The following is a 13896-nucleotide window of genomic DNA, read 5'->3' as shown; positions in this document are numbered from 1 at the left end:
AGAGTGGTGTACAACATTATATATTTATGGATGCATTTTTTGTTCCATTGTCATGTAACAGAATAAATAATACATTAGTCTAAGTGTTACCATTTATTTCCTTGTTGCCTTGATATTAAAAAATAAAATGTCTCCAGTTTCTGTGTTTGCATACAGGAATTCAGTTGACATTACCAGTCTCAATAAGATGTGGTGCACATAGTGGGCATTTCTTATTTTCTAAAGGCAAAATCATGACTGTAATTTATTTTTCCCCAGGTGAAAAGTTGATATTTTTACAATAAATATGTTTTGTGTTTATATGACTGAGAAAATAGACATGATATTAGAAATTACTTTGATGGTTTAGGTGTCATTCATATCTATCCTGTCAGCTGTCAAAGCTCACCTCAGAGCTACAAAGCTTGTTGGACCAAGTAGACAAAAGAGCTCTTGAGCAAAAATGGCAGGTGTGAATAAGAATGTGGAATTTGGACAATTGGTTTTAACCCCAAGAGATTTACACGTTCTGTTCAAAATTGTATTTCATCTGGTTTAACCATCAAAATCCTAAACCAGGGTCTCCTGACACTTACAATGGCACACTGACATTAGTGGGCCAAAATCACATTTTGACTTAAGTGAGATTGCAACCAGATGCATTAAAAATTAATTTGACCTTTAATTCCTATTTTTGTTGTCATAGGATCTGATTTGACTGGGGATGAGTCCTACAGTCCTGACTCAGTGAAGCATGTGAACATGTAATTCAGTTTAGCCAGGTGGGTCTTGATTAAGTGCCCACACACTACCATCATTTTCAAAGGTCTTCGATCAGGCATGTGTGTAGCATCGAATTCTGTATCTGTTGCTTACATAGTGAATTTAAGCTTGAATCATTTTCTGGTATAGAGCAAGAGACCACCTATTAGCTTTTCTGAAAGATCTTTATATCCTTGATGTCCTTTGTATATTTTTGTCTCTTATCCTTCATCATAGTTCCTTCCAGCCACACAGAGGAACAGAGATTTATTTCCTGCTAAGTGAAGAGTAGAAGGGTAATCTAGTTTGACTAGAAGGAAAAATTGACCTGTATGGTTAAACTCAATTGGACTAGATTGGAAGTCCAGCTGCTAACCGCAGAACTGAATATCTCCATTGCTCCATGGGTCCTAAAGAAAGACAAACCAGTCTGTTATATGATTATTAAATTATTATAATTGTTACTGTATTGAGTTCCCCAGATACAGTAGGTGTTTTGTGGTGAGTTTGTCTTTCAAAAGTGAGATTAAATGTGGGTAAAATACCATATATTTTTGAAAGTGTTAATCTGATTTCTCTAGCACTGATTTGTCTAGCCACATCATTTTCCTCATTAGTCTAGTGTCTAAAATTTTAACTAAATGATAAATTATTTTTTTCTATTTAATTAAAAAATGAACAAGACCATAAACAGTATTTTAAAATCATCTAGCTCATTCTTCCCACAAGAAAATACCTTGGGGTCTGACATCACCTGTCTATAGAGGCTGAAAGAAGTGTACAACTCCAAGTGTTTCAGAATTTTTAAAGTAAAACACAGAAGCCAATCAAATTTTTGCTAGTGAGGGAGGGTTTGCTTACCATTCTGTGCATCATGGCACGGTTTCAGGTGAAGTGACTATATATCACAATTAATTAAGAAACTCTACCAACCTAAATTGTCGTCCGCTTGCACAAAATCTGAAGCAATAACTTACAAAGTATTAGGGCATGTCTACACGTGTGCTTTAATGTGCATTAGCCTATTTTAATGCACATTAAAGCACCACTGACAAAAATGCTATTTAGTCAATATGCATTAAAATGTGTCACTTAAAAACAGTGTTCTTAATTAATGTGCATTACACAGGGTAATGCACATTTTCCTAGTATCTCACAATGGAGGTACTAGATTTAATGTGCATTAACTAAAGCCCGTTAATGCATGTGTAAACACACAGAAGTGCATTGTGATTTGGAGAAGTGTTCATTTGTTACACTAGTGTGGATGCATCGAACTAAAAGGAACAAAAGCTATTTCCTGTTCTTGTATGCTATTTTCTTCCAGTTAGGGGAGTTAACACAAAAATAATGGAGTTTTATTTTCTGTTAGGTGAAACATCTGATGTGCAGTCTGCATTTCTCTAGCAAGTGATTGAGAAGTACTCTCTTAGGGCCAAGCTTGTTGGAATTTGTGCAGATAACACCAACACTAATGTGGTGGTGCTAGCAATACTGAAATAATTTGTGGTAAAAACTCCAAGGAAAACTAGGAAACAAGATTTTTGGTATCTGTTGTGGTGCTTATATTATACATAACTGCCTCCAAACTGCAGTTGACTGTCTTCCCACAGATTTGGATAGCTTTGCTGTAAAGGTTTATACGTAGTTTCACACTTACACTGTACATGTTGAAGAGCTGCAAGACTTCTGTCGATTTGTCAATCCTGAGTATTTTAAATTACTAGAACATGGCATCACATGATTCCTGTCACTGGGACCAGCGCTGGACAGAATTTTGTTGATTTTTGATGGGCTTAAAGTATATTTCCTTTCTAAAGACAAATGTTTGACACTGCTAAAGAAAGTCTTCAGTGACCGTAGCACTAAATTGTGCCTTTCCTTTGCCAGTAAACAAACAGACACATTTCAGAAGACTGTAGAGGCAACCAAGAAAAATGATTTGTTGATGTAATGAGGAACCCTGGCTCTGTTATTGGGAAGTGGTGCAGCCCCTTTAAGGGCACAGTTTTTAGAGCCCAGCCAGCAGAGCAGGGGTTAAAGGATAGCTTTGTAGGCAGGTCAGCTGACTGGGGCCTCACATAACCAGGAGAGGGCTCAGGCCAGAGCTATATAAGCCCTGGGATCCAGCCAGTTAAGGAGGGCCAACCCTTGGAGTTATTGAGTGGGGAGCTCTTGAATGTACAAAGAAGCTGGAAGAAAGCAGCTCTGCAGGCCTGGAAATGAGAGAGAGAGTGAGAGAGAGAGAGATTTAGTTTCCTCCATTTTTCCATGTTAAGACTGGTGGCTTGGGTTTGGGACTAAAGGGGTGGTTTGGAGGTCCCATTTGTGTCCTAGGAGCATGTGCTTGTCTTGGGCCCTCCTGGGGGCAGGGTCAAGGCAGAGCAAGAGCTGGGGCCTAGAAGCCAGGCTTAGAGCAGTAGACCTGGGCTGTGGAACCAGTCAGAGCAGAGGGGTGGAAGCTGGGAAGACTAAAACCCCAACAAAAGAAGGAAGACCTAGAGTGGCCTGGAGACAAAGGGACAAATGTCCAATCTGATTAGTGACTCAAAATTTGCAAGGCATGGGGCATGGTGTAGGGGAGGTATGGAGCCATGCAATTAGCCCTTATGGTAAAGGACCACCACCACTAGGTGTTCCTTAGAGCAAGACCAGGCTTGGGAAGCCCTGAGGCAGCCTCTCTCTTATAACCATAAAGAACCTCAAGACATGGCAGGCGAGTAGAGGGGAGACTGTTCCCAGACTGAGCAGGGCAAAAAGAGAATGTTTTGTGCCTCCAGAGGCTTACAGCCTACCCTGGGGATGGTTTCCTGTGACAGTCAGTGACAGAAGTTGTGCTGCAGGTACGTTCCCTGCAGGGTAATTTTGTGGAAAGGCTTACAGAATGATTTGACACAACAGAAACAAAAAACCTATTGCAATCTCTTGTAGATTGTGGGCAAATGAAGGAAGAAAAATTTTACAATGCAGTTGACAATTTTTATAAAACATGCCTGCCCTACTTAGAGTACTAGAAACCTGCCTTTGGGTGCCCTGAAAAGCTTGAGTGGGGTCTGCTGAGAAATATGCCGGTATGGGACAAAATACAAAACAGCCTCTTTACGTGCCACACTAGGATTCCCACCTTAAGTATGTTGGATGAGAATTGTCTTTCTGATGAATGCCAATGCAAAATCAATCATCCCTCATCATCTTTCTGACTGGAAGTCAGAGAATACCTGTTGCTGAAAGGTGACCGAATGTTTTTCAAGAGACGGACAACAAGGCAGTATAAAGACCTAGCTAAGGTTATGGAATTTGTATTTTCTAGGCAGTGCAGCACATTGAATGCATCTTTTCAATAATGAACAATATGTGGTTTCCTGAAAAATCATGTCTGAATGCCTTCACCATGAGGCTATATTATCTGTGGCAAGTTAAGTTTGATCTTGATTGTACTGTGTTCTGTGACAAGCTACTGAAAGGCAAGCAGACCCTCCAAAAATAGCATAATCATAGAAATACAATTGGCAACTTCACACCCTGGAGAACAGCAAGACATTGAAAAACATAAATAACTACTTTATTGTAAGTACGTACTTTGACTGTTTATGCTGCTTGTAGGGGGGAAGCTACTGCATTAATTAACTTACGAAGTCAAACCCATTCAGTCTCTTTGAAGTGATATTATGCGTGTTTCACTATATTGCTTATTTCTTATCTGTTTTTGCATATGTAAGTGAACTACTCCCTTGAACACTAGCAAATCTTACCAGGTGTCCCATTTTCAGCATAGGGAAATATGGTCACTCTAAGGACAAATGTCTGAAAAAGCATAATCAGAGAGAGGTTCTCAATACTTAGCTGGCAGATTCATAAAACTTATTATCTGGTGTCACAAATGAATCTGTCTTGGGCCTGATACAATTTATTTTCATTAATGACTTGGATGATGCAATAGAGAATATACCTCCAAAAATTATTGATGACACCAAGGAGAAGTTGCAAGCACTTTGGAGCACAGAATTTGAATTAAAAATGATCTTGATAAATTGGAAAAATGCTCTGAAATGAATAAGATGGAATCTGATACAGACAAATGAAAAGCAATAAACATAAGACAACCAGATGCACAGATGCAAAATTTAGAATACTTGACTTGGCCTCAGTAGTGAAGTAAAGGATCTGGGGACAAACTGAACATCAGTAACTATTCTGGGGAAAAAAGACAGATAGCATTCTGTGGTATATTAACAGGAGTCTTGCATGTAAGGGTATGGGAGGTAATTATTCGACTCGGCATTGGCATGGTTTCACTTTGAGTACTGTGGCCAGTTTTGGGCACCACAGTTTATTTGGAGAGAATTCAAAGGGAAGTAAGAGAAATGATAAACAGTGGATGAACTAGGTGACCTCTTGATTCCTGTATTTCTAGGAATCTATGATTTTTTAATCTCTTTTTTGTAGCAGTGATTTTGCCAAGGTAAATTTTCCTGTCTTCTTTTTTCACTGTCCACCTTTCCCAACCACCAAATAAAGGTTGCTATTCATTCTTTTTGATAATTTAACAAATTATAATTCCCTTATGAAAGGCTTTTTTGTCTTTCAAGGACTATGCTTAGCTGCAGAACTATGTAGCAATTGCTATTTGAGTATGAAAATGCAGGCTTGTTCCATGTTCACATTTCCTATAGCGATCAGTGGAACTTCATGCCTCAGGTAAATGCAAAATATAACATTAAGAGATCTGTAGTTCTGAGAAGGATTTAGACATTAAATTATCTTTCCTTCCTTCTGAACACTATTGCTTTCAAGCTGCAGTGAGAAATATTTATATGTGAGCAGCATGTTAGTACCTGCAATTAGCTGAGAGGCACTGTGCATGAATGGGCACCTCTAAAGGGAGAAATCATGTTTCTCTAGAATGGCTGTAGTTTATTAGTTATTATACCACATGTAGATTTTAGTTCCTGAGCAGCAATGTAGGCTCACATTTTAGAAACCAAGACAGTAGTGAGTATACCTGGCAAGCATATCTTACATATCTAAGGAGACCTACAACCAGTAGAGGGCAGTGATACACATATACATATACAAGATGCATATGTGTTACTAATTCATATACAGAAATGCTGTTTCTGATTACCCTGCATAACTGCCAGCACCAGCCTCACTGACAGTTCCTGTCCTTTGTGGTAGTTCTTGTTAATCACTTATGTTACAGTAGTACTCTAGGGCTGTAATGAGAATGAGACCATTGTGTTGGTGCTGTTCAAAAACAGACAATATGTGTCCTGGACAGTAGAAACCTCAGTTACTAATAGACTGAGCCTTTACCTCAGTGTAGCTGAAGGCATCGTGATCTATTTGTCACTTACCTAGGCTGGTTCCTCCTCCTTGTTCCAGGTGTTCTACAAGACCTTCTGGTTCTTCTTAACAATGAATAACCTGACCAGCTACTGAAGCACCTTGAAAGGAGGAGGACTCCTTTCAAGGAGTCCCATTGGGAAAAACTGCTGTAAATATTACAATTAAATCTGTCTTAAACTTTCATCAACAGGAAAAGCAAAGGTTAGTTGATAGAAATGGGAAATGTGTATGGATGATGGTAGAGAGGTGCTTGCTTAAAGAAGGAAAAGTATATAACAATCCCCTGAAGACATCAAACAGTAAGAAACTGAACTTATAAAGCACACATCTCAAACAACACAAATCTAACTGGATCAGTTCAGCATGGTATAAGAGAAATCAACAACCCACTTCTGCTTCTCAGTTAGCACAGTTCATAAAGTATGCAGCTCAATTAGTGAAGCAGTATATGTAGTCTGAAAATGTATTGCCTCAAGTCAGTAGAACATAGAGTTCAAGCAGCAAACTATGTGGCTGGATAATTAAAAATGTAATGTGATCCACAAAAGATATATAAAAAACTGGCTAAGTATATTTGCAGTTTGTCATTTAACAACAGTTTAGTTGCTGCCCATTTGCAGTACAATCTTGTATATACCTACAGTAGCTTTTAGAACTTTTTCTAAAAACAGATTTTGGTATAAAGAAACAGAGTATGTAAACTTTCTACTTCTGGCTTACTCTATTAACTCTACTGTACCTAGGTGCATACCAGATATTGTCTTTCATGATACAGATGAGCCTTGTGAAGCCCTATAGACTGCTAATGAGATTTCTGTATTGTTACTAGACAAGGCTGCCAAACCAGTGCCACATGCAGATGTACCTTATGACTGGACAATTACAGCTCCAAAATGTTATAGAAGTGTTTGCTTATGGGAGACTAAGGGACAAATTCTATATTTTTATACAGAAACATCTCACAGAAGTTTCAGCTGGAGTTTTGACTAAGTCTGCATTGCAGAGTTCAGCCTCTGCACATTAGTGTTTTCCAAAATGTTCAAAGATTGCTGCCCTAGGAATTAAAGTGGAGAATACATCAAGTATTGGCATACAGCAAGTCCTTCTGGACACACAGAGTGTCCAGGAAGGATGTTATCCCATGAGACTGGGTGAGGTCAAGAGGAGCTTCTGGGTCAGGAAACAGGGAGTCAGCTGCAAGACACTTGCAAGGGCTGCAGCAAAACTATTGCCTCTTACTGTAAATAGCTGGATATAAGTTTTGTATGTAATAAAGAGCTGTTTCAAATGAAAAGCCCACAGACATAAACAATACCTAGTATAAAAAAAGAGGTGCTAGAAAGTAGATTTACTGATGAATATAGTGTGATATATTAGACTGACATTGGCTGCTTACAGATATAAACCCCCCCAACGGTTCTTTACTTTAAAATTGGTGCGCCCCCACACCGAGCATAGCACATACCCAGAAGAGTCATCGCATTAGTCTGACCCAGCTCGCCCAATGTCTGTATAGATAGCGTGCTTCAGCGGGGCTTTTTGGCGCATTTATCTAATAGCTGATTGAATCACCTAATCTATAAAAGACACTGGGAAGCTGGTCTAAACTAATGCACTTCCTCTTCCGGTAAAGCACCATTTTTTCCCATGTCTGTCAGCACCCATTGATGTTCAACCCTGAATAATATATTTCAATCTAGGAAATAATATAAACATACTCAGCATGGGGGCTTATTTGCATTTGACCTTTGTCTAGAAACACCTCTTGTAAATTGGCCCCAATAAAAGCAAGATATTATATTATGTAGTTGTGTCTTTTTTCCAACTGTATCTAGACCAGGAAGTCGGCATGATATAGCTTGCAGTATAAATAGGGGAGCAGGAGACTGATCTAAAGCCTACTAAAGTCAGTGAAAATCTTTCAATGGGTGTTATGTTCCTAGAATGTAACCTTTCCCTTGCAAGGCTGGATGCAGCTGAAAGAAGCATCCACAAATGTTCTGAACACTAAAACATGTTGGATAGATCTTGTTATGGCAAATGGTAATGTTTTCAGTTATTGAGTCCAATCCTGCAGTCCTTACTAAGGCAAAGTTTCCCAACAACTGTACGGGCAAAATTCTGTTTCCTCTTCTATTGATTAAGTGCGAGTCCTTGATGGCACTTAGGGTGTAAATATTTTTATGGTGGCACAATGACTAAGCAAATAGACATCCATGCTCCTTGTTACACCACAAATGCCCCTTATTTGATGCTGCAACATAGGTGGTATGGTTTCGTGCTGGTGTTTTGTGGTGGACATGTGTTTCCTTTAAAACCGGTAGAGCATAAGCAGCCCAGACCTGCCCACACTCCCCAATTGCCTCTGGCTAGTGCTCTTGGAGCTTTAGGAAGCTGATCCTGCACACCCTGAGAATAGGAATTCCTTTAGTTTTGCCTGCAATTCTCCGTGGTTTTGCCTGGTTAGCTCTTCTGATAGGAGAGGTGTCTGGGATACAAATTGGTTGTGGGGAGGCAATGTTTGTTGTTTATCTTTTCATTGCTGTTCACATATTTGTTTTTATTATATTAAATATTATACTTTAAATGGCTTCAGCATGACTATGAAATTAATAAAGATATAAAAAAACAGTTGTTATAGAACTGCGGTTAATTATTTACAAGCCAGATTCAGCAACAGTGGTACTATAGCTGTCAGTGTTGGTATTATTAAAATTAAAATGCTTTCTCTGAATACTAGGTAACCTGACTCATTTAGGCTAAATGCAGTGAATGTTGAATACTCCGTTTCTCTTCACCATCAGTGTTCAGTTAGAGAGCACAATAACATCTCCACAATAACATCTCCCACCCCACATACAAGATGTTTATCCAAAGAAATCTAATGAATACACTGCAAAACAACTAAGCAAAGGAGTTTTGTTTAGAAAAGGATACAATCTGATCAAAGCTATTTAGTTTAAAGCAAAGACTTTTCTAAGACTGGGAAAATATTTTGCAATGATTTGATATTTTTAATTTTTTGTCCTGATTTTCATTATTTGAAATAGTTTAACATGCCCTTTGTGTAAATGTCAATTTCCTGAGCTGCTCAAGTTCTTTGCTTCAACTATGTCTGTCTTTGACTGTTTGTTCTTTGTAATTCATGGTAATAACTTGGTCACTAATGTCAAAATTGCTTCTGCTCTCTGATTGGATGTTTGAAACATTTATAAACATAAATGCAGGAAATGAAAGGGGTTTTAAGATAGCAGTGCAAACACTTCTGCTATGAGATTTCATGCAAATACATATTTTCTTCAAGTGTTCACTTTATATAAGCGTTCCTAAAGCAAAAAAATTGCTCAAATAAATGTTTACAGAAACCAAATGAACCAGATTTATGAATATTATTAAAGCCATTTGGGCATCAACAAGGAAATGCTTCTGAAGTGAATTTGAGGTAGATTGGAACTTATCTATTTGTGAATGACACTGTGCCAGTCCATTAGGATTCAAGCATCCCCTTAGATATAATGGCCTTTTTGTCCTACTTGTAATGCCATCCTAATGCATATTGATCAGAGAATATGTACTTAAAGGGAAGTACATGGTGTCTTTTTATTGTAATTTTGTATGTACTATGATGAATAATCATTACCATGGTCATGGTGACTTAGTCATATGCATAGACTATTACTGATCTATACTAGGGGGGCTTAACCTCTGGCTCGTAGGCCAAATCTGGCCCATGGGTCAGAAATTTTGGAAGTGGGGACAGCTGGAAGCTCCATATGGCCAGATCCAGCCGTGCCTGGGGCATTGCCATGCAGCAGGATCAGGGTCAGGTCCCCTACCCCTTCATGTCCAGATTGGAATGGGCCAGGCTGCTCCCACCCTCCCTGTTCCCCCCCCAACCTCCAACTTGTGTGTCCAGACTGGGGCTGCTCCCCCCAGCATATCTGGTTTGGAGATGTTCTGCTCCTCCTTCCACCACTATGCATCTGGATCAGGGCTTCCCTGCCCCTGCCCCATGCCTCCAGATCAGGGCTGCTCCATTCCCCACACCCCTATGCTTCCAGATCAAGGAGCACCCTGCCCCACCTCTGCCCCATATGTCAGGGCTGGGACCAGGCTACTCTTCCCCCAAAAGGTTCTGTATCAGGGCCACTCTGCCTTGCTCCTGCCTGTGTGCCCAGTAGATGGATCAAGGCCAGGCTGTGCAACCCTCCACAGTTGGATCAGGCCCATTGGCAAGAAACAAGAAAGATCAGTTCTGGAATAACTAATGTGCTGGTGTGTAGGTGGGGTGAGCTCTCTCAACCTCTCTTGCTAGAACTTTCTTGCTTCTCTAGTTAAAGTGCCCGCAGCATTTTGTGTAGTCAGCATCCCGCACTTCAGAATGGCAGTGGGGGCACTTTAACTTGTCATTTGACAAGCTTTAATTAAAGTGCCCTTGTTGCCATTTTGAAGCATGCAGACACTGAATACACGAGATGCACTAATCAGCACGTTCCAGCAGACTCAATTAATCGAGTTAGCTCCACATTGGAGCAATGTCCCTGCACATCTACAGGTACCCATTGTGTGCACAAGTGCATGCATGAAAGAATACTTGTTTTTAGTCACTTTTCTTTTGCACCTTTTCTTTTTATATCATTGCTACTAATTTTGCATTCACAAATAGTTTGGGGAAACTTAGGCTTTATTTTTAAGCGCTGGTGTCATAAAATCTTGCTTTGCTTCCCTAAATGCTCCTATCTTGCAATGATTTACTTATAGGCTTACCTTAGTTTCCTGTGAAGATAAACTCCATTGATGCCCTGGTGGCTGTTAAGTTTTTTTTTGCCAAGTTTGGGTCTTGGCTTCAACCAGACTCCTTATGTCAAGGTGCATTACTGAAGCTGACTGGTATCTTTGCATCCAATATAATAAAAGGCTTAGTCTGTCTGTCTGTGTGTCTGTCCATAATGCTTTTGGGCAACTGTGCATGCGCCACTGAGAGGATGAGTGGCGATTGGCTGTGCGGCCCGGTCTCTGTGGGCACAAGTTTCAGCCACTGCTGGGGAAGTTTGCGGCGGTGGCGGTGAATACACCCTGCCCGCCTGAGCAGCAGGGCTTCCCCACACCTCCCTGCCTGAGGGCGAAGAGAGGGGATCACGGTAGTGGCAACCCCCATCACCTAGCCCTGCCGCCCCCCAGAACAGCTGGCAGGGAGGGAGGGAGGCGGACGCATGCCAGGCAGATGCAGAGTGCGGGGGGGGATGGAGTGGGGCCAGAAACGGAGCGGCAGAGAGGGGCAGTGGAGTAGGGCCAGACCCGGTGCGGTGGGGAGAGGGTTGGAGCAGGGCAGGACCCAGAGTGGTGGGGTTGGGGGTGGAGCAGAGCCAGACTCGGAGCAGCGGGGTGGTGGAGCGGGGCCAGACCCGGAGCAGTGTGGGGGTGGAGCAGAGCCAGACCCGGAGCAGCAGAGGGGATATTGTGGGGCCAGACTCAGAGCAGTGGGGAGGAGGGGTGGAGTGGGGCCATGCCTGGAGCTGTGGGGAGGGGGGTGGGCTGTAGCCGGAGTGGTGGCCCAGGGTGGAGTTGGGCCGGACCCGGAGCAGTGGAGGTGGGGAAGCCACAGGGTGGGGTTAGAGCAGACCCAGATTGTGGGGGGCACGGAGCTGGACGCAAGGCTCAGTTCCCGCCTGCCCTGCCATCATTCTTGATGGGCAATTTTCTAGTAATACTAATAATAAGGATATCCTTTCTAGGAGTCTTGTTTACTTTTGAAACAGGCTAGAATCTCCATCCTCGGAAATATTGAAGAGCAGGTTGGACAGACACTTGGCTGGGATGGTGAAGTTGGGGATGATCCTGCTTTGAGCAGGGATTTGGATGACCGTATGAGGTCCCTTTCAGCCCTACTTTCCTATGATCCTCTGATCTGTGAGAGTCTAAGTTCTAGAGGAAAAATTGTCAACTCTTAGAAAGTGAACCCAGCTCATGAAATTATGATATGTATTGCTGTTGTTGTATATAAAAACAATAATGTCTACTTCCATAGCACTTTTCCTTAAAAAATATTTAAGTCTTACAACTATTAGGTACTGTATTGTATGTTAGGGCTGGGTGGGAAATGATCTTCCTGTTTTGTGAAAATTTTAGAGATATCAAAATTTTCTTTTTCTGTATCAGGACAAAACAAAACCGCTGATATTTTTTGTGAAAAACAAGAAAGACCAGTTCTGGAATAGCTAATGTGCTAGTGTGTAGCTGGGGTGGGCTCTCAGTCTTTCTTGTTGGAGCTTCAGCACTTCGTTTGTTTCTTTGTCTATGTATAATATATATACTTTTTTTTTTATAAAGAATGAAATATTGACTGGATTCGGTACCTGAACCTTAGTCTCTCATCTCCAGAAGTTCCATAACCAATGAACTGTAGAATCTGTTTCTCTAACGCTCTCTGTTGTCCAATCAGCTGGGTCCTGGAGGGAATTTCTAGTCAAAAGATCAGAGAATGACTCATCCTAGATTAACTAATAACCCAATTTTTAGGTATTCACCTAGCATAATTAGGACTGAGGCTCAAGTCCTTAAAATGAATCTGGCAGAAGATGGATTCGATTCTGAGACTCATATCTCAAGTGAGTACTTTAATTGTGGGCTGCTGGTTATTTTGCAGTGGCTCTCTTCCTCTCTCCTGTTGTGACAAGAAACTCCATCCTGGACCCAAGAAACTTTCTGTTGAGGCTGGTACCTATGAACCTAGGAAAGTTTCAATTTCAACAAAATGGGCAATTTTTGATGAAAAATGATTTCGTTATAACATTCCCAACTCTATTGTAGCTGTCACTGAAACCTCTATGCTTTTTAGTAATATGATTACTAAATCATTACTAGGTCAGGTTTAGGCAGGGAAAAACAAAAACCTTTTTCCAGGGACACTCTTAATCAACAGTTTACTTGTGTGGCTTTCCCTTTGCAGTTCGTCAGGTATGTAATTTTTATAGCACTTGCTCTAAAAATGAAGTATGTGTATATGGTTCCATGTATGGTATATGTAGTAGATTTTTTAAATGAAATTTTTTTTATAACTGGAAAAAAAAGGTTTTTTATTTAACAGAGTTGGTATCAACACTTCTTTTTCACGTTTTGCAAGGATGGAGACTTGCTTTTACAGAAGGCTGGGAAAATTTAGCTTTCATAATGGAGAAGCTTTGAACTATAGTGTTCTCCTCCAGGTGCTACTTCTTTTGATACTACCTCTACCCCTCACTGGAAAAATTCAGTCTCGGGATCTTCCTCTGGTGATGTGATTTAGCCCATAGCATTACATTAAGAAGAACAACTCCCCCAGTGTCCATCTACAAAAGAGTTTATTCTGTTGCAGAAGTTTACCGGGAGTCAATTGTGGCTAATTCTCTGAGAATTTGTACAAGCAATCCCTGCTTAATGCAGTTTCACTTACCACAGTTTTGCTATAGCACTCATTTAAAATACCTACCTGGTTCCACTTACTGCTCAGCACGTTTCACTATAACGCTGAACACAGGGGTGGGGAGAAGCAGCAGTGATGGTGTTGTTGAGTGAAGTGGTGAGTGCAGTGGTGGCCCAGGGCGGGGTGGCAGGAGCTTGGGGTCTGCTTTGGTACTTGGTGCTGGAGTGGGCAGAGATGAGTGCTGGTGGCAGTGGTGGTGAGAAGGGAAGGTGGGGGGGGCAGGCAGGGGTACTGAGTATGGAGCCCAGGCCAGTGCCCAGGGCCATTGGGCCCAAGGCAGGATGACAGGAGCATGCAGTCCACTCTGGCACATGGTGCTGGAGTGACTGGCGGGTGGGTGGGTG

At 41.2% G+C, this 13896-nt stretch overlaps 1 protein-coding gene across 3 annotated transcripts in view; it reads left to right on the top strand.

The window, feature by feature from the left end:
- VEPH1 (ventricular zone expressed PH domain containing 1) overlaps positions 1-13896 on the top strand; it is a 216077-nt gene that overhangs the window by 13043 nt on the left and 189138 nt on the right. Inside the window, exon 1 of one of the 3 annotated variants that reach the window (XM_025214958.1) lies at positions 713-761. The exons of 1 other annotated variant lie outside the window; for it this stretch is intronic. The gene's annotated coding sequence lies outside the window, so the exon portion shown is untranslated. Of the gene's footprint in view, positions 1-712; positions 762-12672; positions 12699-13896 lie in introns of those variants that run through there. One more of the 3 variants, XM_025214965.1, reaches the window with a different exon arrangement.

The sequence above is a fragment of the Alligator sinensis genome, unplaced genomic scaffold (genome assembly GCF_000455745.1).
Source record: "Alligator sinensis unplaced genomic scaffold, ASM45574v1 scaffold60_1, whole genome shotgun sequence".
Lineage (NCBI taxonomy): Eukaryota > Metazoa > Chordata > Crocodylia > Alligatoridae > Alligator > Alligator sinensis.
This window is presented reverse-complemented; position numbering and strand designations above follow the sequence as displayed.